This window comes from Hippopotamus amphibius, chromosome 1 (assembly GCF_030028045.1).
Source record: "Hippopotamus amphibius kiboko isolate mHipAmp2 chromosome 1, mHipAmp2.hap2, whole genome shotgun sequence".
Lineage (NCBI taxonomy): Eukaryota > Metazoa > Chordata > Mammalia > Artiodactyla > Hippopotamidae > Hippopotamus > Hippopotamus amphibius.
The window spans coordinates 10283968-10309708 of record NC_080186.1 but is presented as its reverse complement, the minus strand read 5'-3'; positions in this window follow the sequence as shown (position 1 = coordinate 10309708).

The window sequence follows — 25741 nt, the reverse complement described above, 5'->3', positions numbered from 1 at the left end:
CAGTCCAGTAAAACCATCTGGACTTCTGCCCTCCATAACTGTAAGAGAATAAATATGTGTTGCTTTAAGTCACTAAGTTTGTGGTAATTTGTTACAGCAGCCACAGGAAACTAATACTTTCCCATCATGGGATAAACAAAACACCTGGGGACACAGTGAAATACATCACTCTACAAGGACAAGGAGGGTTTGACAACCATGGGGAGAGAGACTGGTATCCCCAGCAGATGTGAGTACTATTTCATTCCTTTTGTTTCTTCAAACATCCTGAACTCTTTCCCACCTCAGGACGGCTGTGTATGCTGCTGCTCTGAGCTGTTCATGTGAGGCTCTAGTTCATGGCCTGCACACGACCATCTCCAGCAGCCAGGAAATGGAACAGGACAGTTCCTTGTAGGACCTGCCAATGAGAAGGGAAGGCCACAATGCCAGAGGTTAGAGCAAGCAGGACAGCTCTACCAAGATTGGTATCAGCCATTTGGGTAAACTGCAGGTAACATCACCAACTCGAGAGCCTTGAGCAACAAGGGAACTTCTCATCACATAACTAGTCACAATGCAGATGTTATGGATGGAATTGTCCCCTCTTCAGAAGTTCGTATGTTGAAGTCACAACCCCCAGAACCTCAGAATGTACCTTATTTGGAAACAGGGTCTTTAAAGAGGTGATTAAGTTTAAGATGAGTTCATTAGGAAATCCCTAATCCAACATGACTGGTGTCTTTTTTTTTTTTTTTTTGAGCATTTAAAATAATTTATTTTTATTTAATTTCATAACTTTCTGAAAAGGAAGTGCTCAAGCATTTTAATTCTATTTGAAAATACAGTAAGGATAGCAAACACATTACTTGTGAAAACCACATTACATTAGGAAGAGAATCACTTTTAAATTATTGGGAAAATGCCACTGCTTTAAGAGAAAACTATGAAAACCCTGTAATGTATATCTGAGTACATTTTAATAAACTTTCAATCTGAACTTTTTTTCAACAAAATACTACTGAACTAGGTATATCAACTAAATCCAGAACTGGCTGGTTATTTTGTACTTTCAAAGGGTTTGAGTTTCTAGTATATTTAATATTTTTCAACTTTTATAAACCAGATCTGGCAGATGTATCTTATTAAAAAGGGAAATTTGGGGGATTTCCCTGGAGGTCCAGTAGTTAGAATTCAGTGCATTCACTGCCAAGGGCCCGGGTTCAGTCCCTGGTCGAGGAACTAAGACCTGCACCCTCCCCTCCCCTCAAGAAAAAAAAAGAAATTTGGACACAGATGAGCACACAGAATGCCACGTGAAGACAAAGGCAGAGTTTGGCTTATACAAGCATCACCCCAACAAATGCCAAGGATCTCCAACAAACTACAAGCTAGTTGCTGAGAAGCATAGAAGAGGTTCTCCCTCACAGCCCTCAGAAAGAGCCAACCCCGCCAACACCTTGATCTTGCCTTTCTAGCCTCCAGAACTGTAAAATAATAAATTTCTGTGGTTTAAACTACCTATTTTGTGGTACTTTGTTATAGCAACCCTAGCAGATTAATACAACAGCTCAACAACATCCTTTGGAACCCAGGTCTCTCCCTCCTTTCTGTTCCCTCGGTGAGTCAGCTTTGCCTCATGATCACAAAACAGCTGCCATGGACAGGCATGAGAAGGTCCAGGAGAAGAAGAGCTGTTTCTGCTTCATGTATATCATCAAGAGAAAAGAAGCCCTTTCTAGAAGCTGCTGAGGGAACTTTCCCTCACATCTCAATGGCCATATAGCATCTCATGGCCAAGATCTCCAGTAATAGGAATGGTTTCCTCCACTCAAGATTTCTCCATGGACCTGGGTAGAAGGTCATCCTTCCCTAAAGAAGGGGGGTAAAGGTTGGACACGGAGTTGACTTATCCATTGAGCAGAGTAAACACAGAGCCTAGAGCCAGCAATATTTTTAGGGGCCCACAAAAATATTTTACTTCTCACAATAAGCAAGATACATACTTCAACTGTCATTTATACAAATACGATTGTTTTAATATTTGTTATAGAGGGAAGAGTTCCTCAAAGGGAAGAGTGCTTAGGACTCACCAAAGTCACAAGGCAGCCCTAGGTGGACACGGTGAACACCTCTGCTAGCAAAGGACCCAGGTAAAATACATGTGGGTGGGTAACGAGTTGACTTTGCTGCAACTCAACACACAGACCAGAAGACTCTGACCACCAGTAATAGTAGCTCATTCTGGCATGAATGTTTCAAGCAGGAATGGGGTGAGGGGGGATATTAGCTGGAAAAAGAGTTCTCTCTCATCACCCAATAATTGATACCCCTTGTGGACTGCATTGTGCCCCCCCGTTATACTGAACCCGTAACGCCCCCCCACCATGTGACTCTATCTGAAGATACGACCTTTACGGAGGTATTAAGGTTCACAAGGTCATAAGTGTGGGGCCCTGATTCGATAGGATTGGTGTCCTTAGGAGAAGAGGAAGAAACACCAGAAGTGTGTGTATAGAGGACAGGCCACGAGAGGACACAGCAAGGAGGTGGCCATCTGCAAGCTGGGAGGAAAGGTCTCAGCAGGAGCCAACCCCGCTCTCACCCTGATATTGGACTTCTGGCCTCCAAAACTGACCGTCCTTTACGCTACCCGGTCTGCTGTTATGACAGCCCAGCCACCTAGTTGAACCCTCTCATTCTATAGGGGTAACCATGTCTGAGAGAGCCAGGAACTTGTTGGGCTCTAGCAGAGCTCAGCCTAGAATCCTAGCCAAGCAGCGGGTTGGTCTGCCTTCCACACGCAGCCTAGGGACACAGTCGCCGTAGGTCATGGCTGCCATTTGACTCAACACCTGCAGGCATCACCTGGGCTCCTGCCCACGCTGGAGTCTGTGCTACAGCAGGCCTTGTTTTTGTCTCTGCATTTGCTGTCTGAATTGGGACTATAACGGAGTGGCCAGTGTCCCCCTGCTCCTCCCCACCGCTCCCACGGTCATTAGCATGGAAGAAACAGCCTCCTAATGATGAGGGGAGGAGGAAACAAACTCATCGGCTTAATCAGAGAAATACAGTTTGCAGGCCAAGTGCTAATTCATCAAAGCATAGCCAACAGAGACATTGGCTCGGCTTTCATTAGCCCAATGAACACAATACAGGAGCAATTGAGCATGAGAGGCAGAGGACGATAATTCCTTCCAAGGAGCCCCTGGGTGACTGTGGCTTTTTCACATGAATAAAGAGGAGCTGATTAATCAAAGATGGTAAATAAAGGCTGCTTGCTATCTGCCGAGATGCAGCAAGATCGAAACTGGATAGTGCCTCTGCCCCTTTCCCAGTCCGGGCCCCCTCTCCCTTCTGGATGAAACGGGACAAGAGCAGGTTTTTAACGAGGCAGCTGCTCAGCCATCTCAGCTTCATTCCTTTTCCTAAATAATCGATACGCGTGAATCGCAGCTGCTATAAACGTCAGGCCACAATTTGCGGCTAACGCCAGTGCAAATCAGTTCAGGCAGCTCGTGACCAGAGGCCTCCCCCACTGTATCCAGAGCAGATTAATAAAAACGCTCAAGGCTGTGGCGGCATTTTTCTTCCTATCAGCTCTCAGTACAGGAGGCCCAAGTTTTTTTTGGTTTTTTTTTTTTTGTTTTTCTTAATCCTGCAGACTCCCTGGGAAGGAGGGAATTATGGCCTGAGATTTTCTGTGATGTACTGTTGACCTTGGGAAGCTGAAGGACTCCAAGGGGATGGAGTGAGCATGGACCCTGATCTTTAAAAGCTCAAGTGCTTGGACAAAATGACCCATCACTCCTAGAGACCAATAGGGAAGAGCCGTTATTTGGTAGAGGAGGTAATTGCCCCTGCCTCTGGGCCTTTGCACCTGCAATTCCCTTAGCTTCTGATGGTTTGCTTCCTTCCTGCCCTGTGGTTAACTTTACTTGTTATTCTGGTTTTAGCTTAATTGTTTCTTCCTCCAGGAAATCTTCTCTGACTTCCAGGACTGGGTTGGGCATTTTCCATTGTGCTCCTTTAGTTCACAGTACACAGGGACTCTGGTTTCCACTTGCCCAACAGCACTTACACCTTATTCCAATAGCAGAAACTAGGTGTCCTTTAGGAGGTCTCCTCCACCACTGCACACAACCTCCGTGGACTGTCATTCCAGAGTCCTGTCCACTTCCAGCCAAAGGAATGAATAGAGGACCAAAGACAAGTCCCATTCGCATACCAAGACAACCTGATATTGATCAAGGTAAGGAAAATGGTGAGAACCAATCTGTCCCAAAGGCATCGACTCTGGAAAAGACTGTCTATATTTCCTGCTCCTTAGATCCCTGGAGCTGCTGCTCATTCCTGTCCTTTCCAAGCCTGGCTGTTCAGCTTGTTTTTCAATTCTGTGAACCATCGCACAGCTGCCCAGTGCACCGTCTTCAGCTGAGGTTAGCCAGAGTTGACTTCTTTTGCTTACAGCCAAAAGCCCTGAGGTCCTCTAACAACCCTTCCATCCCTCCAAAGCGACTGCCTGAGAACAGTGGCTGTCACTTGTCTTCATACCCTCAGTACCTAACACAGGATCTGGTACGTGGCTACCGTTCACCAGCTTATCGAATGGAAACTCCTTGTGCTAATCACTGAGTAATGCTGCTTGGATCAGCTGTGTCAAGAGCTGTCAATCTGACATGCAACACGCGCTGATGAATCTGCTTAGGGATGCAAGTGCTGGGAGACCAACGTGACGGAGCAGAAATATGTCAGGATTCAAGGCACGTGGGTCTGAAATTGGATGCCAACTCCAGAATTTGTTAGGTATTACTCAACAGCACAGAGATCACCTCTTTGTCTTTACATCCATAGCATTGTACCTGGTACCTGGGCTTACATCCATAGTGTTGTACCTGGCACCTGGGCAGATACTCAAGAAGTGAGAAGTAGTGACATCTGAGTATGTGTCACCTACGTCAGCCTCACCTTCAGCATCTTTAGAGGAAGATGGTGTCATTTCCCTCTCCAGACTCTTGAGGCTTAAACACATGTAACATGGTCAGTGTGTATCAATTCACTCTCTAGTCAGAGTGTGTGTCCAACCTTCCATGTTTTCCCTAAGGTGTAACCATGTTATACAAGGATAACCTTGGTTTCACCCTGCTGTCACCACCCCCTCCATCCAAATTATCTAGTCTATAGACTACTAGGGAGAAGAAACATCTTCCCTCTACCCTCCAAGTTTCTCCAGATGGGACCCTGCAAATTAGACTGACAAGAGACAGATTAACAAGAGGAAAACAAATAGAAGTTTATTAACATACGCGGCACAGGTACACCTGGGAGAAAGTCTGTGATGAGCAACTCAAAGGCGTGGTTAGGACCTGGGGCTTCTATCGCATCTTAACAAAGGACAATAAATACATTTGTCAAGAAGTGACAAGACAAAGGAGACAGGTTGAGGGGTGGCAAACTGTGAGAAGGTAAATATATAGGGGAAAATAATGGAAAATAAGGTTTGTTTCAGTAAGGTTTACCATATAGATTCCTCTGGTGCCAAAAAAGAGTCGAGTTGTCCCCAAGTGATTAAGAATTGTGGAAAGAAGAGGGCAGAGGGTTTTTCTTATGTCTACTTCTTCTCAACTGTCTTCAGCTCAAAATAATCCTTAAGTCAAAGTGGCTCATTTTAAGGTTGGCTACTCTGAACCCTTCGCATCATTAACAGAAGCTGTGACCTGGGGTTCCAGGCATCCAGTGACAGCTGTCCAAAAGATGGACAGAGCTGAATGGGCCACCAGGCCCCATGGGAAAGCATGTACAGTGTGACTGCAAAGAAAATTCCAGAACAAGGCAGATACACATATATTTAATTCAAATGATCTGGATTTGCATCCAGCTCCTCTTTTGATCTGCTCTCTGAAAACTGTCCCATCTCCTCCCACCTCGCAGAAGAGCTTAGGAAATCATGTGTATCTGGGAGAGCCAACCCTACTCTTCATCTAGATCAAGGGTCAGCAAAGGCTTTTTTGCAAAGTCCCAGGTAGTAAATATTTTAGGCTCTGCAAGCCACACAGCCTCTGTCACAGCTACTCATCTCTGACATTGTAGGGTGAAAGCTACAATGGATGTGACTGTGTCCCCATACATCTTTTTTTATAGACACTGGAATTTAAATTTCATGTAATTGTCAGGTGTCACAAAATATTCTTCCTCTGATTTTTTTTTTCAGCCATTTAAAAATGTAAAAACTATTCTTAGCTCAGGAGCTGTGGGCTGAATTTGCCCTGCAGGCCGACGACTGCTGGCCTCATCTAAGTGGAGGCTTAATTGCTCAACCTTGACATAGGACAGCCATCATTAGCTGATCACTCCGCTTCCCAGCTACAGCACCCTCAGACGCCTGCACCACAGGGAGGACCCTGGAGGGAAAGCAGAGAGGAAGGCTATCCAGAATAGGGGGAACAGGGGCAGTGGCGAAAAGCTGTGGAATTAGACCCAGGACAGAAGTCAATTACTCCTGCTTGCTAATTCGTCTAGCCCTGGGCAATTCGGTTACATCGTCTAAGCCTTGGCTTTCTCTTACATGAAATGGATATATCCAACCTCATGAGATGGGGAGGGTTATGTGAAAAAACCTATTCAAAGTGTTTCACACAGCCTGGCACCCAGCAAGAGCTTCATGGAGGCTGGTGCCCCGCCGGGAAGGAACGGGACACTCCCATTTTTGTAAATGCCAATTAGCCTGAAGAATGTCCGGGCATTTGCAGAATGTATGCACAGAATGTACATACACACAGAACAAGTTTGCTGAGCCCTGTTAAAGGAGAATTGTGTTTGATCTCCTGGATAAGAATGACTTCCTAAGCTATTCTGGAAGATAGGAAGAGACAGGCCAGCTTTCAGAAGGCAGATCAACAGGGAAGCTAGACTGTACTTAGTATATGGAGGTAGGGGCAGGGGGAGAAATCCTGCTGACTTCCTTTCAGCAGCAGAAAACCAGCCATGTTTTCCCCTGATGCCCCTTTTCTCTTCATCCTGCTAACTAATGAGGCTTAGCTCTGGGGACTTCCTAGGTGGTGCAGCGGTTAAGAATCTGCCTGCCAATGCAGGGGACACAGGTTCGAGCCCTGCCCCAGGAAGATCCCACATGCCATGGAGCCAGTAAGCCCGTGTGCCACAACTATTGAGCCTGCACTCTAGAGCCCGTGAGCCACAACTATCAAGCCCATGTGCCACAGATACTGAAGCCCACATGTCTAGAGCCCGTGCTCCACAGTAAGACAGGCCACCACAATGAGGAGCCCACGCACCACAACAAAGAGTAGCCCCCGCTCGCTGCAACTAGAGAAAGCCTGTGCACAGCAACAAAAACCCAACACAGCCAATAAAATAAACAAATTCATTTAAAAAAAATACTGAGGCTTATCTCTGCCTCTAAATTGCAAAAAATCCCCTTTAAGTTGCCCTTATCAAGGGTCTCGATCTGCAACCTGCAACCCAGCCCCCTTTGCCACACAGAGCAGAGGGCCTCTAGCCTTCAAGAATAAATTCATCTGAGAGCTTGGAACAGTCTGGTTTCTTCATCCAGATTATCCTTAAAATGACTATCAGTAACTTCCAACTTTCAAGAACTCCAACAACTACCTAAGTTGGGGAAAATCCCATTTACAGATGTGTTGTGGGACTTTTTAGAATTACCCATGAGAAGAAAGGGAGTAAAAGGGAAGTATAGCAATGGAATCCCCAATCCCCCTCTTCCAGGACGGACCAGCTGCCCCCGCTGCTTCAGGCCCTGCAGGACCTCCTGTGCTGCAGAGAAGGATGGCCCAAGGTCACATCCTTCCAGGGATGACCACCTCCCATGATGGGTAACAGGCATATGAGGGCGTGGCCTTTCTGGCCCCATGTGTGACACTCTGATGGCCCATTTCAGCTTCCACATGTAGGGAAGGAAAATTATTCTTTTTACCACCTCCCCACCTTAGGTTCATTGGCTGGGGCCCTGCCAGGTACATTGACAGAATTCAGATTAACATAAAGAGAAAAACAAACAGAAGTTTAACAATGTGTTGGGTTAGCCCAAAAGTTCCTTCAGGTTTTTCCATAATTTTTTTTTTTTTTGGAAACATACATAATGCGTGATTTATTAGCACCAAGTACAAAGAACATTCATTTTCACTTTTGTTTAAAGCAAGGATTCCCAAGTGAAGAATTTTTAAGTGACCTCTCAATTCCCTCAGTTAAAAACAAAACAAAACAAACAAACAAACAAAAAAAAAACAGAGAACATCAGATGACTGACACAGACGTTACACAAAAATTATAAACTCTCAGACATTCTGCAGAAATAATTGTATACATACATACAATACCTAAATGACAAACAGCAAACTTGATGATCAAAATTTCAATTCTTAGTTTGAAAGAATACAATAAAAAACAGGAGGAAAAATGCTGAATTCTCTACACAAAAGGAAAGGAACTGGATAGGCTATTTTATTATTTATTTATTTTTAAGCTCTTTATTGGAATATAATTGCTTTACACTGTTGTGCCAGTTTCTGCTGTACAACAAAGTGAATCAGCTGTACTTATACATATATCCCCATATCCCAGCCCTCTAAGTCCTTACCCATCATCGAGTTGCTCTCCCTGTGTTATTCAGCAGCTTCCCACTAGCTATCTATTTTATAGTTGGTAGTGTATATATGTCAATGCTACTCTCCCACTTCCCCCAGGTTCCCCTTCGTCCCACACCCCATGTCCTCAAGTCCATTCTCTACATCTGCATCTTTACTCTTTCCCTGTCACTTGGTTCATCAGTACCATTTTTTTTAGATTCCACATATATGAGTTAGCATATGGTATTTGTTTTTCTCTTTCTGGCTTACTTCACTCTGTATGACAGTCTCTAGGTCTATCCACCTCATTACATATAGTGCCATTTCATTCCTTTTTAATGGCTAATATTCCATTGTATATATGTGCCACATCTTTATCCATTCATCTGTTGATGGGCATTTAGGTTGTTTCCATGTCCTGGCTATTGTAAATAGTGCTGCAATGAACATTATGGTACATGTTTCTTTTTGGATTATGGTTTTCTCTGGGTATATGCCCAGGAGTGGGATTGCTGGGTCATATAGTAGTTCTGTTTTTAGTTTTTTAAGGAACCTCCAAACTGTTTTCCATAGTGGCTGTACCAGCTTACATTCCCACCAACAGTGCAGGAGGGTTCCCTTTTCTCCACACCCTCTCCAACATTTATTGTCTCTAGATTTTTTGATGATGGCCATTCTGACTGTTGTGAAGTGATACCTCATTGTGGCTTTGACTTGCATTTCTCTAACGATTAGTGATGTTGAGCATCTTTTCATGTGTTTGTTGGCCATCTGTATGTCTTCTTTGGAGAAATGTCTATTGAGGTCTTCCGCACATTTGTGGATTGGGTAATTTGCTTTTTTGGTATTAAGCTGCATGAGGTGCTTGTATATCTTGGAGATTAATCCTTCGTCCGTTGCTTCATTGGCAAGTATTTTCTCCCATTCTGAGGGTTGTCTTCTTGTCTTGTTTATGGTTTCTTTTGCTGAGCAAAAGCTTTTACGTTTCATTAGGTCCCATTTGTTTATTCTTGATTTTATTTCCATTATTCTAGGAGGTGGGTCCAAAAGAATCTTGCTTTGTCTTATGTCATAGTGTTCTGCTTATGTTTTCCTCTAGGAGTTTTATAGTGTCTGTCCTTACATGTAGCTCTTTAATCCATTTTGAGTTTATTTTTGTGTATGGTGTTAGGAAGTGTTCTAATTTCATTCTTTTACATGTAGCTGTCCAATTTTCAATAAGCATCACTTACTGAATAGGTTATCTTTTCTCTATTGTATATTCTTGCCTCCTTCGTCAAAGATAAGGTTATATGTGCATGGGTTTATCTCTGGGCTCTCTATTCTGTTCCATTGATCTATATTTCTGTTTTTGTGCCAGTACCATACTGTCTTGATCACTGTAGCCTTGTAGTATAGCTTGAAGTCAGGGAGCCTGATTCCTTCAGCTCCGTTTTTCCCCTCTCAGGATTGCTTTTGCTATTCAGGGTCTTTTCTGTTTCCATACAAATTATAAAATTCCTTGTTCTAGTTCTATGAAAAATGCCATTGGTAATTTGATAGGGATTGCATTGAATTTGTAAATTGCTTTGGGTAGGAGAGTCATTTTCACAATGTTGATTCTTCCAATCCAAGAATATGGTATGTCCCTCCATCTGTTTGTATCGTCTTTGATTTCTTTCTTCAGCGTCTTATAGTTTTCTGCATACAGATCTTTTGCCTCCTTAGGTAGGTTTATTCCTAGGTATTTTATCCTTTTTGTTGCACTGGTAAATGGGAGTGTTTCCTTTATTTCTCTTTCTGATCTTTCATTGTTCCCATAACACCTTGCAGAAAAACCCGAATGAACTTTTTGGCCAACCCAGTGCTTAGCTTATATAAATACATTGGAGCACTTATACATATAGCATCTTAACAAAGGAACAATAAATGTTTAGAGAAGTTAGAAGGCAAGGGAAAGGACTTTGAGTTTCTAGGGCAGCAAACTGTGAAGGTATCCAGCTTGCTGTGTAGATTCCTCTTGTGCCATGTCCAGTATGACAGAAGCTTAGAGCTGTCCCCAGTGATTAGCTTCTGTCCTTCCTAGTGGAGAGGGCAAGCGGGGACATCTTTACAAATTTATGTCCTGTTTTAGGCAAATAGGGGAGGGCAGAGGGCTATTCTTGTATCTGCTTCTTCTGGATTATCTGCAGCTCAAAAGAATCAATGTGCCAAAGTGGCACATTCTGCGGCCCTTCGCAAGCAATCAGCAGGGTCAGCGGAGGCTGTGGGCCATGACTTCTCCCTCTGTCCAGGCCACCCCACCTCCTCCCTCCCACAGAGGCGGACCCCAAGAGCCCACCCTAACAAACTCCCGGGGCGAGTACTCCAGCTCCGAGTATGCTTCCCGGAGGACCCAGACAGCGACAGCAGAGCAGTCAGCTCCAGGGTCAAACTCCCTGGCCAGACCTGAGGGCTGGGCCACTCTTCCAAGCCTCAACCTCTGACCTGGAAAGTAATCAGTGCCTTTTAATGGGGTATGCATAAAATAAACATGCAAGGTACTTAGTACACCTTCTGGATTCACCCCTGAAAGATGGGAAGTCTTACAGACATGCTAGGAGCCAAGCAGGAAAATAAAACTAAAACAGCTAAGGGGATCAGAATATGCCACCCCAAATATGTTGCTTTCGTGCAAGGATTGTTTTGAGGTGCAGACGTCTGAGAAACAGCAGACTGAAAATACAGTTCTCTAGCCTCCTCCTATGTGCCTAAGCAAGCCTTACATTTCCCTTTGTAAAGCAGTTCCTCTCCCCTTTCTCATACCAGGAAGGGCAGAACCACTTTTTTTTTTTTTTTTTTTAGGTAAGAAGTGGATTTATTTAGAGAGATACACATTTCATAGACAGAATGCAGTCCGTCTCAAAAGGCACCTTTTTAACATTCTTTTTTTTTCCTTTGGCCACATGGCATGCAGGATGTTAGTTCCCCAACCAGGGATCGAACTCGCACCCCCTGCAGTGGAAGCACAGAGTCTTAACTACTGAACCACCAGGGAAGTCCTTCAGAAGGCACCTTTTGAGACAGAACCACTGCTAATCACCAGAGAGGGCTCTAGACTCTTATCAGCCCAGAGATGGCACCAGAGGAATATGTATAACAATTACTTATCAACAAGCACTTATCTTCCATTAGTTTCCCACATCTATTTACCTTCCAACAATTTACCACCCCTTTTCTTCTGTCTCGTCACTTCTCTGTTGAATGTATCACTTTTTGTTAAAATGGTATATAAGCCTCCAGTTCTCAACATCTCTTTGAGGTTTGCACTGCATTTCCATATGCATGTGAAATAAAACTTTTTCTCCAGTTTGTCTTTTGTCAGCTTAATTTGCAGGGCCCCATTCACTGAACATAAGAGGCTAGAGGAAAAAGTTTTTCCTCTCCAACAATAGCATGAAAAATAGGCCACGTAGGCCCACAGCAAGAAGACACACATTGGCTTGCTCATCCTTTTCTACACTTTGAGGTCTGCTTCTGACCAGCCATAGGTCAGTGTATACAAAAAGAAATAACCCCGTCATAACACAGAAAGGAGGCTAGCTTACATATTTATTTTCCCCAGGTACATAGTGGACACTCAAATATCCAATGGATGAGTAATTAACTGAGGAGGGGGGCGGAGGGGAGGTGATGGCCAAAACTAATTCATTCCAATACTCTTTGCTAGACATTTTTTACAGTACATGGGGTACAGCTGAGAACAAGATGACCTATGACCTCACGGAGCTCATGGTCTAATAGGGTCTATATGGATTAAACAAGCAATCAGAAAAGTGTTAGGGGAACCACTGACCAAAACCACCCACCCTTGCCAGGCCTAACAATAACCACTTGCATGAGTTATCTTACAACAGGAGGTCCTGGTAAGGAACACGAACTAACAAGCCACTACCAACAGGAAGAATACGGGAAAGGTCAAAAGGAGAGAGGAGACGCCACTCCACATGTCCTACCAACCTCCCAGAATCCTTCTCGCTGGAATCCATCTTGGCTGAGTGATGCTCCCGCCACCAGCAAGGACCCTGAGTCAGAATGACTGGCCAGAGACAACCTAGAAACTAACCCCATCACCATAAAACCCAAGACTGTGAGCCACGTGGCAGAGCAGTTCTCCTGGGCTCCCTTACCCTCCTGCTCTCCGCCTGGGTGCCCTTTCCCAATAAAGTCTCTTGCTTTGTCAGCACGTGAGTCTCCTTGGACAATTCACTGCTGTTAGACAAGAGTCCACTCTCGGGCCCTGGAAGGGGTCCCCCTTCCTGCAACAAAAGCATAATTACAAGGGACAAGTGCCATACAGAAAAATAAAGGGTATGATGAGGTCAATAGGGGGACCCAACTTACACTAAGGAATCAGAGAAATGTTTAAGTCAAGGAAGCGATGTACAAGCAAACATCTGATGAGCAGATTAACCAGTAAGGGTGGAGGGGTGGAGGGGACAGTGAGAGGGAAGAATTGCAGGGCATGTGCTAAGGAAAGAGCGTGGCAGGTGTGTTCTAGGTGTTGAAAGGCCATCACTGTGGCAGGAGCACGAGATGATGCTGGGACGGAGACAGCAGCCAGGCGACATGGAAGCTTATGGTCCACATGCTTTGGGGTTTCCTCTTATGCACAATGGGCAGGCATGGGAAGGGTCTAGGTCAAGGAGTGTCCTGATTTAAGTTTCAAAGAGAAACCCTGTCTGCAGAAGAGAGGTTGGGCCACAGTTGGGCAAAAGGGGGAACAGCAAGAGTCATCTGGCTGATTTAGTCCTTCAGAGGACAGTAGCTTGGACCACGGCGACTGGGAAGGCGAGAGAAAGGTAGATACGGGTAGGATATGTTCCACATGCAGAGTGAAGGGGGGTGAAGAAAGAATATTAGAATGACTTCCAGGCTTACAGAGCAGGCAAGTGAAAGGATGCACGAGCTATTTAGTGAGGCAGGAAGAGTTGAAGGAGGAGCTTGTACACTGGGTTGAACCGTGCTCCCGCCAGATTCATGTCTTCCCGGAACCTATGAATGTGACCTCCTTTGGGAATAGGATCTTTGCAGATGTACTAAAGTTAAGATGAGGTCATACAAGATTAGGGTGGGCCATATCCACTCTACATCCACATTGGGATGTGACCCTAATCCAAGAGCAGGGCCCGAGGGCCACCCGTGCCACGGTGACGGGCACAGACTCTCTGCAGCTGTGATGGGCGGCCATCCAAGAATCAACCAGGAATGAACGGGACACGGTCAGACTTGCATTTGGATAGCTGCACGCAAGGTATCTTTGAGGTCGTTTTCCCTAATGCTTTCTGCGCTGACCTTATTCCCTGATGCATTCTGTGGGACCACAGGTGGGCCCCAGTTTCCTTTTTCTTCTGCTTTGGCTTTAATTTTAGCACAACGGTCTGGTCCCAACATCGCTACTTAGCACTTGCCCCCAAATAACCCTTAACAACCACTGAACCCTTAATCACATAACAAAGCGCAAAATACCAGGGGTCAATTAAGTGTGGGAATTGGCTAAAGCCTCACTGTGCGCGTAGCTTCTCCCATGACTATAACCACCGCAATTTATAGGGCAATAAATGAAATAAGCATCAGCTTTTATCCACATGGAATTAGACACAGTCCTCAGTCCAGGACTAGGGGCCAAATAACTCACTGTGTATCTAGAGCCAGAGCATTCCATAAAAACAGGCAATTACACATAAACAAGCTCAACAATACCCAGATTCACTGAAGACCCAAGATGAACCTGTTACTCAGCTTAAAAAAAAAGGTTAAGTACTAAGAGGTCCATTTTAACAGCTTTTTGGAGATATCATTCAATTGCCAAATTCACCCAACTTAAAGGATACAGCTCCATGGCTTTTAGCAAATTCACAGAGCTATGCGACCGTCACCACTATCTAAAAGGTCATTTTTAAGAAGCTCAGAATTCAGGAAACAAGTCAGTCTTTGGGGGTATTTCACACCACTGTGAGCGCCTGAAAAACACAGACCTTTTCCTTCAAAAAGTAAGGGTATGTGCACAGGAACATTTTACACCCAGCTTCAGGAAATTCTGCACACACCCCCACCCCCACCAACCTCCAGGGCTGGCTAAATCCTCATCCAAACCATAGTACGGGCATACCCCTCAGATTTTGTGGATTTGGTGCCAGACCACTACCACAAAGTGAATATCACAATACATTGAGTCACACAAATGTTTTGGTTTCCCAGTGCATATAAAAATTATGTTTATGCTATACTATAGTGTATTAAGTGTGCAATAGCTTTATATGTAAAAAAACATATTTAAAAATTAATTGCTAAAAAAAGTGCTAACCATCATAGGATCCTTCAGGGAGATGTAACCTTTTTGCTGGTAGAGGGATTGAAACCCTGCAAGAACCACCAAAATGTAACCCAGAGTCAGAAAGTAAGCAAACGCTGTTGGAAAAATGGTGCCCCTAGACTTGCTCGACACAGTGTTTTGTTTTGTTTTTGTAAAAAACTCAACACCTGCAAAGCACAATAAAGCCAAGTGCAATACAACAAGGTGCGCCCATAATGGGCAAAGTGGTGCTGTGTTCACTGTCACGTGAAATTGCCTCCCCACCCCCACAATAATGAACCCCTGGAAGAGGAGTACTTAAGCCTGAACAGACCAAATTAGAGTGGACTGGCCACAGGACTCACGCCACAGCTCCACATCTGAGCCCCGGTGCTTTAGCGTCAATGCCTACAGCTCGCTCTTGGGCCAAGAATGTGAAAAATATTCTCCATGGCCAGTCCTTGCTAAAGTGCTATCAGCCAAAGACACACAAGGTATTTATTCCCCTAAATATTACAATCAAGCGGGTGGAGCAAGAACAAATTGGGAGTTTAGACTTCAATATTCTCAAACTTCTAGGACACACTAAGCAGAGTTCATATAGGAGCAATGAGACATACCTCATCTAGGGAGCTTAAAGTACAAGACACAGATCCTGCCACAGATCCTGCCACAGATTTCTTGTAAACAAAGAGAATCTATGGGAAAGAACTTGGGAATTTGCAGAACCCCATACAAAGGTGGGGAGACCTGGAATGGAAACCAGCAGCATGGCAGACCTGCAACATGTTGGCTGCCTAGAATCTGACTTCTTTTCTAATTCTAGGGCCATTCTCACCATGCGTAGTATTAATAGCCTCACCTTTAACTGTAGAAGCCAAAAAGGGGGGTCTTTCTTTTTCTACCCCAGCTCCTGGCAATCAGTAGGCAGGCATGTGACCTGAGGTTGGCAAACCCCCCCCCCTCCGCCCTCCAACTGAGATTTTGAATCTGGAGAGAGTGGTAGAGACAAAGGGACAACTAGGAATAATTCCAGGGAAGCTATGGTGGGGGACGGGGGTAGGGAAGAGCAGGGGAGAGGGTTGGGTGTAGGTAGCCTAATGACGTAGCAGCAAGCCTTACTGAGCAGCTGCCAATTTGTTCTGGTGGACTGTTTCTACTAAAACAGTATTTTCCTTCCTCTCCCTTAGCCCTCCAGAACAGCCTTGGTCCGGAACAGCCTTGGTCCATGCCCATGTTCCAAGTCTGGTTCTCCAGCCTCCCACCAATGTCGAGTTCCTGCATCCTTCCAAAAGCCACCTTGCAACCAAAACTCTGACTGGTACAAGAACATCTAAGACGTCTCCAGGGATCTGGAAGCGAGAATTGGGAGAGCTTTCTCAAGGCACAAGTAACTGGTCAGGGAACAACAGCTGAGATGCATGACTGCCAGCCTTGTTTCTCTGGTGTCTGTCACTCTCTTGGAATTCAAAGTCTCAGACAAGAGCATCTGATGGGCAAAGCGTGGGCCCCCATCAGCGACTAAACAGAATGCAACTGACTCAACCTGTCCTAACTAAGCCATCCACAGGGGGGAGATGTCCCCTCAAAGCATTAAGACATTGTTAGAGGGGAAATGGACGCTGAGTTGGCAAAAAGTCCCGGGTCTAGGACACACTGTGAAGATTCATCATTTGAAAGATGTGAAGCTATCTTTCTCCCTACAGGCTCCAAGCGCACAGAGGTGCTATTTCCTCCAGGTGCCTCTGGATTGAACATATGTTTAAATAACTACAGCGTGTAAAAACTGATCTCTCATGCAAACAGGACTCCAGACATCCATTACATCCTATGCAAGAAACAGGTTCCCAGGGGGCCAGGTAGGAAAACGTAAAACCCGGAAGAGGTAGAATTCCCTAATCCACACCTGCCTCATCTTTTATTTCTCCCAGATCAGAATCAATCCTTATCCTCCTTTTACTCTTCTCTAACATGGAGCGATGCCTTCTCCAGAGAGATGACATATGACTTGCTACCACACACCAGGCACTGTGCAAAGCTGCTGTTCCTAACCGCCTGTCATCTCTGTGCCTTCTTTTCCAAGACATCTTCACTTATACGCTTAGCTTGTAATTGTACGGATGAGGTGTTTCCTTCTTTTTAAAGTAGTAGTTTAAACACGATAGATTAAACACACATTTATCTCAGTTCCTTCCCAAAACTCCAGTAGAATTATAAAGTAATTTATTTTTAATGTAGAAACCCACAGGGGCAGAGGAGGGACATGACAGAAGATGAAAACGTCAACGCACTTTAGAAGTAGGAAGAGTGATGTCTGAGGATAACTAACTGTCTTAAGGCAGGGCAAGCTGAAAATGGGGTGCCTCCAAGTGCAGGTAGTGGGCAGGAGTGGGAGGCTGCAGTCCGTGCCGCAGTAATCCAGAAAGCCTCAGGTACTGCAGGTGCAAGACATCTCTGAAGGTAGGGCTGGAAAACAGGAAGGTGAGTCACAAGTGTTAAGAAACTCTTAGATTGCCCCCAGTTCCTTCCTGTTATGTGGAGAAAGTAGCAAGTGCATTTCAGGGAGCAGCTGAAACAAAGTCCCTGGACTCATGAAAGCCAATCACAGTGAAAGGCAAGAACAAGGGCCATAATGAAAACAGGGAGATTAGGAGAAGATCTGTACCTGGTATCTCTCCACTCAGCTCTCAATGCTGGAGCCAGTCTTTGATCACCCTGACACATCAACTTCCTGGGATTCTCCTTAGGAAACTAATCATCACAAAGGAAAAACCTATAGGCGAAAACACTTAAGAGCCCTGGCTGAACCCCTTCCAAAAACCGTGTGAAAGCCCAACAAGTAAATGGGCGTTCCCCATGCAAGCAGAGCTACCAGCCAGCTGTAGAGCGTCACCCAGGTATGACAAGACAGCTCAGAACCAGCTGATCCCTGAGGGAAGCATCCAGTCCCCACCATGGTGGGCTCTGGAGCCAAAGGCCTGGGCTCTGATCCCAAGGCCTGGGCTCTGATCCCAGCCAGCCCTGCCCCTTGCCAGCTGTGAGACTTAGACGAATGACTTAAGGTCACTTCACAATACCTACCTTCTGGGTAAAGGATTAAGTAGGAAAATACTTGTACAACTATTTAAACAGTGCCTGCAGTATGAAAGAACTACATAATGTCTAAATAAACTCGAGACAGTGGTGTAGAAACACGGTGCATTATGGATGAGTGCAAAAAAAAATGTGAATTAGAGATAATTTTGTACCCATAAAATTATGGGGCACTTATGCAAAGGAACAGAGAACAAGTATATAGCTCTTAAGAATTTAAAATGACTAAAGTTAAAAACAAAAAGGGCAGCAGTACTAATCAAGTCTCACAAAATACAGAACAAAAGAATCAAAATCAAAATTGCTTATAAAAAGAAAACTAGAAGTTCAATCCAGGAGCTAAACACCGAAACAACAGAAATTCTGGAAAGAGAAAAGAAATAATTATTTTTATAATTAAAAAAAAAAAATAGGAAAGTTTCAAACTCCCAAGGGAATACCCAACCAAGCATCACAAAGGAAAAAGGGAGCCCGGCCTAGTAACACTGTGAAGTTCCTCAATATCAGGGATAAAGATCTGATAAGCTTCTGAAAACAAAAAAACAGGTATGAAAATGAGAATGGCATCAAGCAACATGATCAAGTATCAGGTACACGAAAAGCTGCTCAAACTACTAATCAGGGAAACGCAAATGAAAACCACGAGGAGATATCACCTCATGCCTGTTAGAATGGCTGTCACCAAAAAGACCAGGGACAACAAATGCTGGCAAAGATGTGGAGGAAGGGGAACCCTTGTGCACTACTGGGAATATAAACTGGTACAGACACCAAGGAAAATAGTATGGAGGTTCCTCTAAAGATTAAAAATAGAACTACCATGTGATCCATCAATTCCACTTCTGGGTATCTATCCAAAGGAAACAAAATTACTATGTTGAAAAGATATCTGCAGCACCCCCCCCCAAGTTCACTGCAGCATTATTCACATCAGCCAAAACATGGAAACCACCCAGGCATCCACTGGAGGATGAATAACGGAAACGTGGTGTACATACACAGCAGAGTAGATCAGATACACAATGCCATATGTTTAGCCACAAAAAAGAAGGAAACTCTGCCATCTGGGACAACACGGATGGACCCTGAAGACGTTATGCTAAGTGAAACAAGTCAGACAAAGACAGACAAAATTGTATGATCTCACTTATATGTACAGTCTGAAAAAGCCAAACTTATAGATACGGAGAACAGATAGATGGTGCCAGAGGTAGGGGGCGAGGGGTGAGCAAAATGGGTGAAACTGGTCAAAAGGAACAAACATCCAGTTACGAGATAAATAAGTTCTGAGGATGTCATGTACACCCTGGTGACTACGGTTGATAATACTGTATCATATTTGAAAGCTGCCGAGAAAGTAAATCTTAAAAGTTCTCATCACAAGAAAAAAAATTGTATCATTATGTGAGGTGATAACTAAACCATGATAATCACTTTGCAATATATATATATATATATGCCATATATATATGTGTGTGTATATATATATATAAAAAATCATAAACATAGGGAACTCCCTAGTGGTCCAGTGGTTAGGTCTCAGCGCTTTCACTACCAGGGCCTGAGTTCAATCCCTGGTCGGGAACTAAAATCCTGCAAGCTGCACAGCACAGCCATAAATAAATAAATAAATAGTAAATATCATACACATATAACCATCATGTTCTACACCTAAAACTAACACAATGTTATATGCCAATAAAACTGGAAAAAAAAATAAACCTCAACACATGTGAAAGAACTGAAATTGTTGGAGTGTATTCTCTGACCAAATGGATTCAAACTGGAAATCAGTAACAGGAGATGACAGGAGAATTCCAAGGACCTGGAAACTAAGCAACAGATTTCTAAATAACTCATGGGTCAAGGAGGAAGTCTCAAGAGAAATCAAAAATACATTGAACTGAACAAAAATGAAAATAGAGCAGGTCAAAATTTCTGGGGCACAGCTATCACTGAGAGGGAAATTTATAGCACTAAACGCCTGTATTAGAAAAGAGGAAAAGTCCCAAATCAGTAATCTAAGTTCCCAGCACAAGAACCTAGAAAAAGAAGAGCAAAATAAGCCAGGAACAAAAGCAGAAGGAAGGAGACACCACAGACCAGAAATCAAGGAAATTTAAAAGAGCAAAACAATATGGAAAACCAATGCAATGAAGAGCTGGTTCTTTGAAAAGATTGAGAAAATGGATTAACTTCCAGCTGGGTGGACAAGAAAATATAGAAACAGTATCAGGAATGAGATGGGGGATCAAAACAATAATAAGGGATCAGGAACAACTGTACACACACAAACCTGACAACTTTAAGAAACTGATTCATTTCATCTAAAAACACAATTAACGACTCATCCAATATGAAGCAGATAATCTGAATAACCCTGTAACTATTAAGGAAATTGAATTCATAATGCAAAAACTCCTGGAAAAAGAAATCTCCAGGTCCAGATGGTTTTGCCTCAGAATTATACCCAGTATTTAAAGAAGAACGAATACCAATATTACACAAGGAGTAAAAGGCATAAAGATAAGAAAGGAAGAAATAAAACGGTGTCTATCTGCAGACGACATGATTGTTTACATAGAAAGTCCCAAGGAATCCACCAAAAACTCTTAGAACTAATAGTGAGTTTATCAATCACAAGATACAAGATCTACACACAAATCAATTATATTTCTTATACTTGCAAGGAACACAGGCACATCTAAGTTAAAATATACAATACCATTTACAATCATTCAAAACATAAAATATTTAGGTAAAATCTAACAATTCATGTTCAGCGCTTTTATGCTGAAAACATAGATACATAACACAGATAAAAGCAATCAAAGGATATCTAAATAAATGGAGAGACATATGTTCATGACTGGAAGATTCAAGACAGTATAAATGTCAGTTCTCCCCAGATTGACCCATACGTTTAACACAAACCCTCTTAAAGTTCCAGCAAGATTTCTTTCTTGTAGACATAGACAGGGTTATCCTCAAATTCCAAAATTATATGGAAAGGCAAAGGAATTATAATAGGTAAACAATTTGGGGAAAAAAAGAATAAAGCTGGAGGAATTAGCCTACCTGATTTCAAGACTTATTGTATAGTTACAATTAATCAAAACTGTGATATTGGCACACAGTCAATTGCCATAGCAAGGCAGGAAAAAGATAACACCTAGATCAACGGAACAGAATAGAAAATCCAGAAATAGGCTCACGCTCACAAGGATGCCCAACTGATTTTTGATAAGATGCAAAAGTCATTGAACAGAGGAAATCACAGCCTTTTTAACAAAGATGCTGAGGTAAGTGGATATTCGGGGAAAGGGGCGAGACCCTGGACCTAAGTCTCACACATTATATAAAAATTAATTCAAAATGCATTACCAGCTTAAGACATGAAACTATGAAACTTTCAGTGAAGAAAATATAGTAATGTTGTAATATAGTCAATAATAACATATCTCTCTCTTTATGGTGACAGATAGTAACTAGACTTATTGTGGTAATCATTTTGTAACTCATAGAAATATTGAATCACAATGTTGTGCACCAGAAACTAACATAGAGCTGTAGGTCAACTATACTTCAAAAACAAACAAACAAACAAACTCATAGAAAAAGAGATCAGATTTGTGGTTACCAGAGGCAGGGCTGAGGAGGGGAGGAATTGGGTGAAGGTGGTCAAAGGGTACAGACTTTCAGTTATAAGATAAATAAGTAGTAGGGATGTAATGTACAACAAGATTAATATAATCAACACTGCTGTATATTACATATGAAAGTTGTTAGAGTAAATTCTAAGTGTTCTTATCACAAAAAATATATTTTTTAAATTTTGTATCTATATGAGATGATGCATGTTCACTAAACTTACTGTGATAATCATTTCACGATGTATGTCAGTCAAATCATTATGCTGTACACCTTACACTTATACAGTGCTGTATTTCCATTTATCTCAATAAAACTGGAAGAAAAAATAAAAATTAAGAAAAAGAAAACATAGGAGAAAGTCTTGGGGAGCTAGAGCAAAGAGTTGCTAGATTTGACACCAAAGTCGTGATTCATAAAGGAATAAATTGGTAAGTTGGACTTCATCAAAATTAGAAACTTTTGCTTTGTGAAAACCGCTGGAACAAAAGGGAACAAAAAGACAAGCTTCAGATGAGAAGAAAATATTTGCAAATACAAATTCAACAAAAGGACTACAGTCCAGAGTATATAAAGAACCCTCAAAATTCAATAGCAAAAAACAGAGAGAAAAGATGGCGGCAAAGTAGAGAGATGTGGAGTGCATCCCTCTCCACAGATGCATTGGGAATGCACGGAAGGATGCAGTCATTCCCACAGAGAACCAGCTGAACACCAGCAGACGGCCTCGGACACCAGAAAGGGCTGCGGGGAGCCCGACATAGCCGGTAGGGAGGCATCTACGAGGGCTCAAAGAGGGTGAAGCGGCAGAGCTGTGGCAGACGGGAGGGAGTGAGAAACATACGGAGGGTCCGCAGCGCAGCTCAGCGTTCCCGGACCGAGACATCGATCTGCGGCTGAACAGAGGGTCCGGAAGCGGGAAGCGTGGGAACTGGGGAGCTGGTTCAGGGTGAGAAACATTGTTGCCGGTAGGGTGACGGACGGAGAGGACAGGAGGGAGGAGGTCCGCGGAGAGGAGTGCCCGTCCCTGAGAGCTGCCCGGCCATGATGGCGGCTGGAGGCTGCAGACTCACGGGCGGGGGGGAGGAGCCGCGCGTGTAGCCTCTCTCTCTCTTTCAGCGCCTCTGCAACAGGCAGTGGAGAGACGCCCTGCGGGCCACCTAAGGCGCTCAGGGATAACAAGCACCCTCAGACACTTGGGTGGGGCTAGATTAAAACCCCTTGCAACGCCAGCAGCAGGGAGGCTGCTGAGAGAAAAAAAAAAGAAAAAACAACAGCATCAAAAAGAAAAAAACCCCGAGAGAGGCCCAACTCTAAGACTTTCTGTTTAAGCCTGAGCCACCAGCGCCCTCTGAAATAGGCACCTCCAAGCCTGACTGAAACAACAGTGCGCCACTGCTCACTCACTCCCAGGAGAAGGAGCCACTATTGTACCCTCTCCCTCTCCACACACCGACGCTTACAGACGAACAATAAAGGAACCTCTGCTGGTCACAGAATAACGCAAAAAAAACCCAAGGCAAGGAGAAGGACACTTACAGCTGAGACGCTAAGGAAACAGAAATAGTAGTATCAGTACCTATTGAATTGGTCCATTCTGGGATCAGTTCTGGATTTTTTTTTTTTTCTTTCTCTCTCTCTCTCTTTCTTTTTTTTTTTTTTTTTTTTTTTTTGATTTATTAAATACGATCTTAGCCCTAAGGGATCTACAAGTTTTATAACATAATTTTTTAATGATATTTTTTATTCTTTTTTTTTTTTTGCCTTTTTATATACTTCTATATCTAGCTAAGTTTTTGGAAGTACGGACAAAATATCTCTCATACTTTCCTTTCATCCCTATCTTTTATACATTTCTATTCCTTTCTTTTTATTTGCATATTTCCAACCACATTACGCTCTTCTGTTCCCCTTTCTTCCAGCCTTTTTAAGTTTATTTTATCTTAACATACTTATAAGCAACACTATCGGTCTGCTCAGACTCCTTGCTCTATTCTCCAGATGACGCACTGCCTTGGTATTTAATATTAGGCTTTTGTCTTTATCTTAGTTCTTAGTACAGTTGTCCAATTACATTCTGAGAATCTCCATTCTCTCTGGTGGTACTCCAGCTCTTTTCTATATTTGATCATAGCTTACAAAATCTCCCTGGATTGATGTTTGTATGTGTAGGGTGTTATTTGTTGTTTGTTTGCTTTTGCTTTTGTCTCTGATTTGTTCTGTTTCAGTTGTCAATTTCTGCTGGGTTTCTCTTTGAATATCTGATAGCACACTGGGGTTCTGTCAGGTCTTTCTAGAGCCTTATGTCCTAACGGATTCAGTAATTGTGTGTCTTATACATGTATGTGTTTCCTAGACTGAATATTCGTTTAATCCAATACTTGGACATTAGTCGGAGGCTTGGACAGTCTTCTATAAACACCTCTATCGCCAGGACAAGCAACCCCAAAAGTCTGGACAACCATGAGGAAACAAAGAAACACCATGCAGGCAAAGGAGCAGGAAAAAAACCCACAAGACCAAATAAATGAGGAGGAAATAGGAAAAATGCCTGAAAAAGAATTTAGAGTAATGATAGTAAAAATGATACAAAATCTCAATAACAAAATAGAGAAAGTACAAGAAACAGTTCATAAGAACTCAGAAAAACAAACAGCAATGGATAACAAAATAACTGAAATTAAAAATACTCTAGATGCTATAACCAGCAGAATGACTGAGGCAGAAGAACGAATAAGTGAGTTGGAAGATAGAATGGGGGAAATAAACGCCACAGAGCAGGAAAAAGAAAAAAGAATAAAAAGATTAGAAGACAGTCTCAGAGACCTCAGTGATAACATTAAGCGTACCAACATTCGAATTATAGCCATCCCAGAAGAAGAAGAAAACAAGAAAGGGTCTGAGAAAATATTTGAAGAGGTTCTAGTGGAAAACTTCCCCAACATGGGAAAGGAAATAATGAACCAAGTCCAAGAAGCACAGAGAGTCCCATACAGAATAAACCCAAGGAGAAATACACCAAGACACATATTAATCAAACTAACGACAATTAAACACAAAGAAAAACTATTAAAAGCAGCAAGAGAAAAGCAACAAACAACATATAAGGGAAAACCCGTCAGGATAACAGCTGACCTTTCTACAGAAACTCTGCAGGCCAGAAGGGAATGGCAGGATATACTGAAAGTCCTGAAAGAGAGAAACCTACAGCCAAGAATACTCTACCCAGCAAGAATCTCATTCAGATTTGAGGGAGAAATCCAAAGCTTTCCAGACAAGCAAAAGTTAAGAGAATTCAGCACCACCCAACCAGCCTTACAACAAGTGCTAAAGGAACTTCTCTAAGTAGGACACACAAGAAAAGAAAAACACCTACAAATACAAACCCAAAACAATTAAGAAAATGGTAATTGGAACACACATGTCAATAATCACTTTAAATGTAAATGGATTAAATGCTCCAACCAAAAGACACAGACTGGCTGAATGGATACAAAAACAAGACCCTTCTATATGCTGCCTACAAGAAACCCACTTCAGACCAAGGGATACATATAGACTGAAAGTCAAGGGATGGAAAAAGATATTCCATGCAAATGGAAGTCAAAAGAAAGCTGGAGTAGCAATACTCATATCAGACAAATTAGACTTGAAAGTAAAGACGATTAAAAGAGACAAGGAAGGACACTACATAATGATCAAGGGATCCATTCAAGAAGAACATATCACAATGGTAAATATCTATGCCCCCAATATAGGAGCACTTCAATACATAAGGCAAATGCTAACAGCTATAAAAGGGGACATCGACAGTAACACAATAATAGTAGGAGACTTGAACACCCCACTTACATCAATGGACAGATCATCCAAACAGAAAATAAATAAAGACACACAAGCATTAAATGACACATTAGACCATCTCAACTTAATTGATATTTATAGGACATTCCATCCAAAAACGACAGAATACACTTTCTTCTCAAGTGCACACGGAACATTTTCCAGGATAGATCACATCTTGGGTCACAAATCAAACCTCAGCAAATTCAAGAAAATTGAAATCATATCAAGCATCTTCTCAGACCACAACGCCATGAGA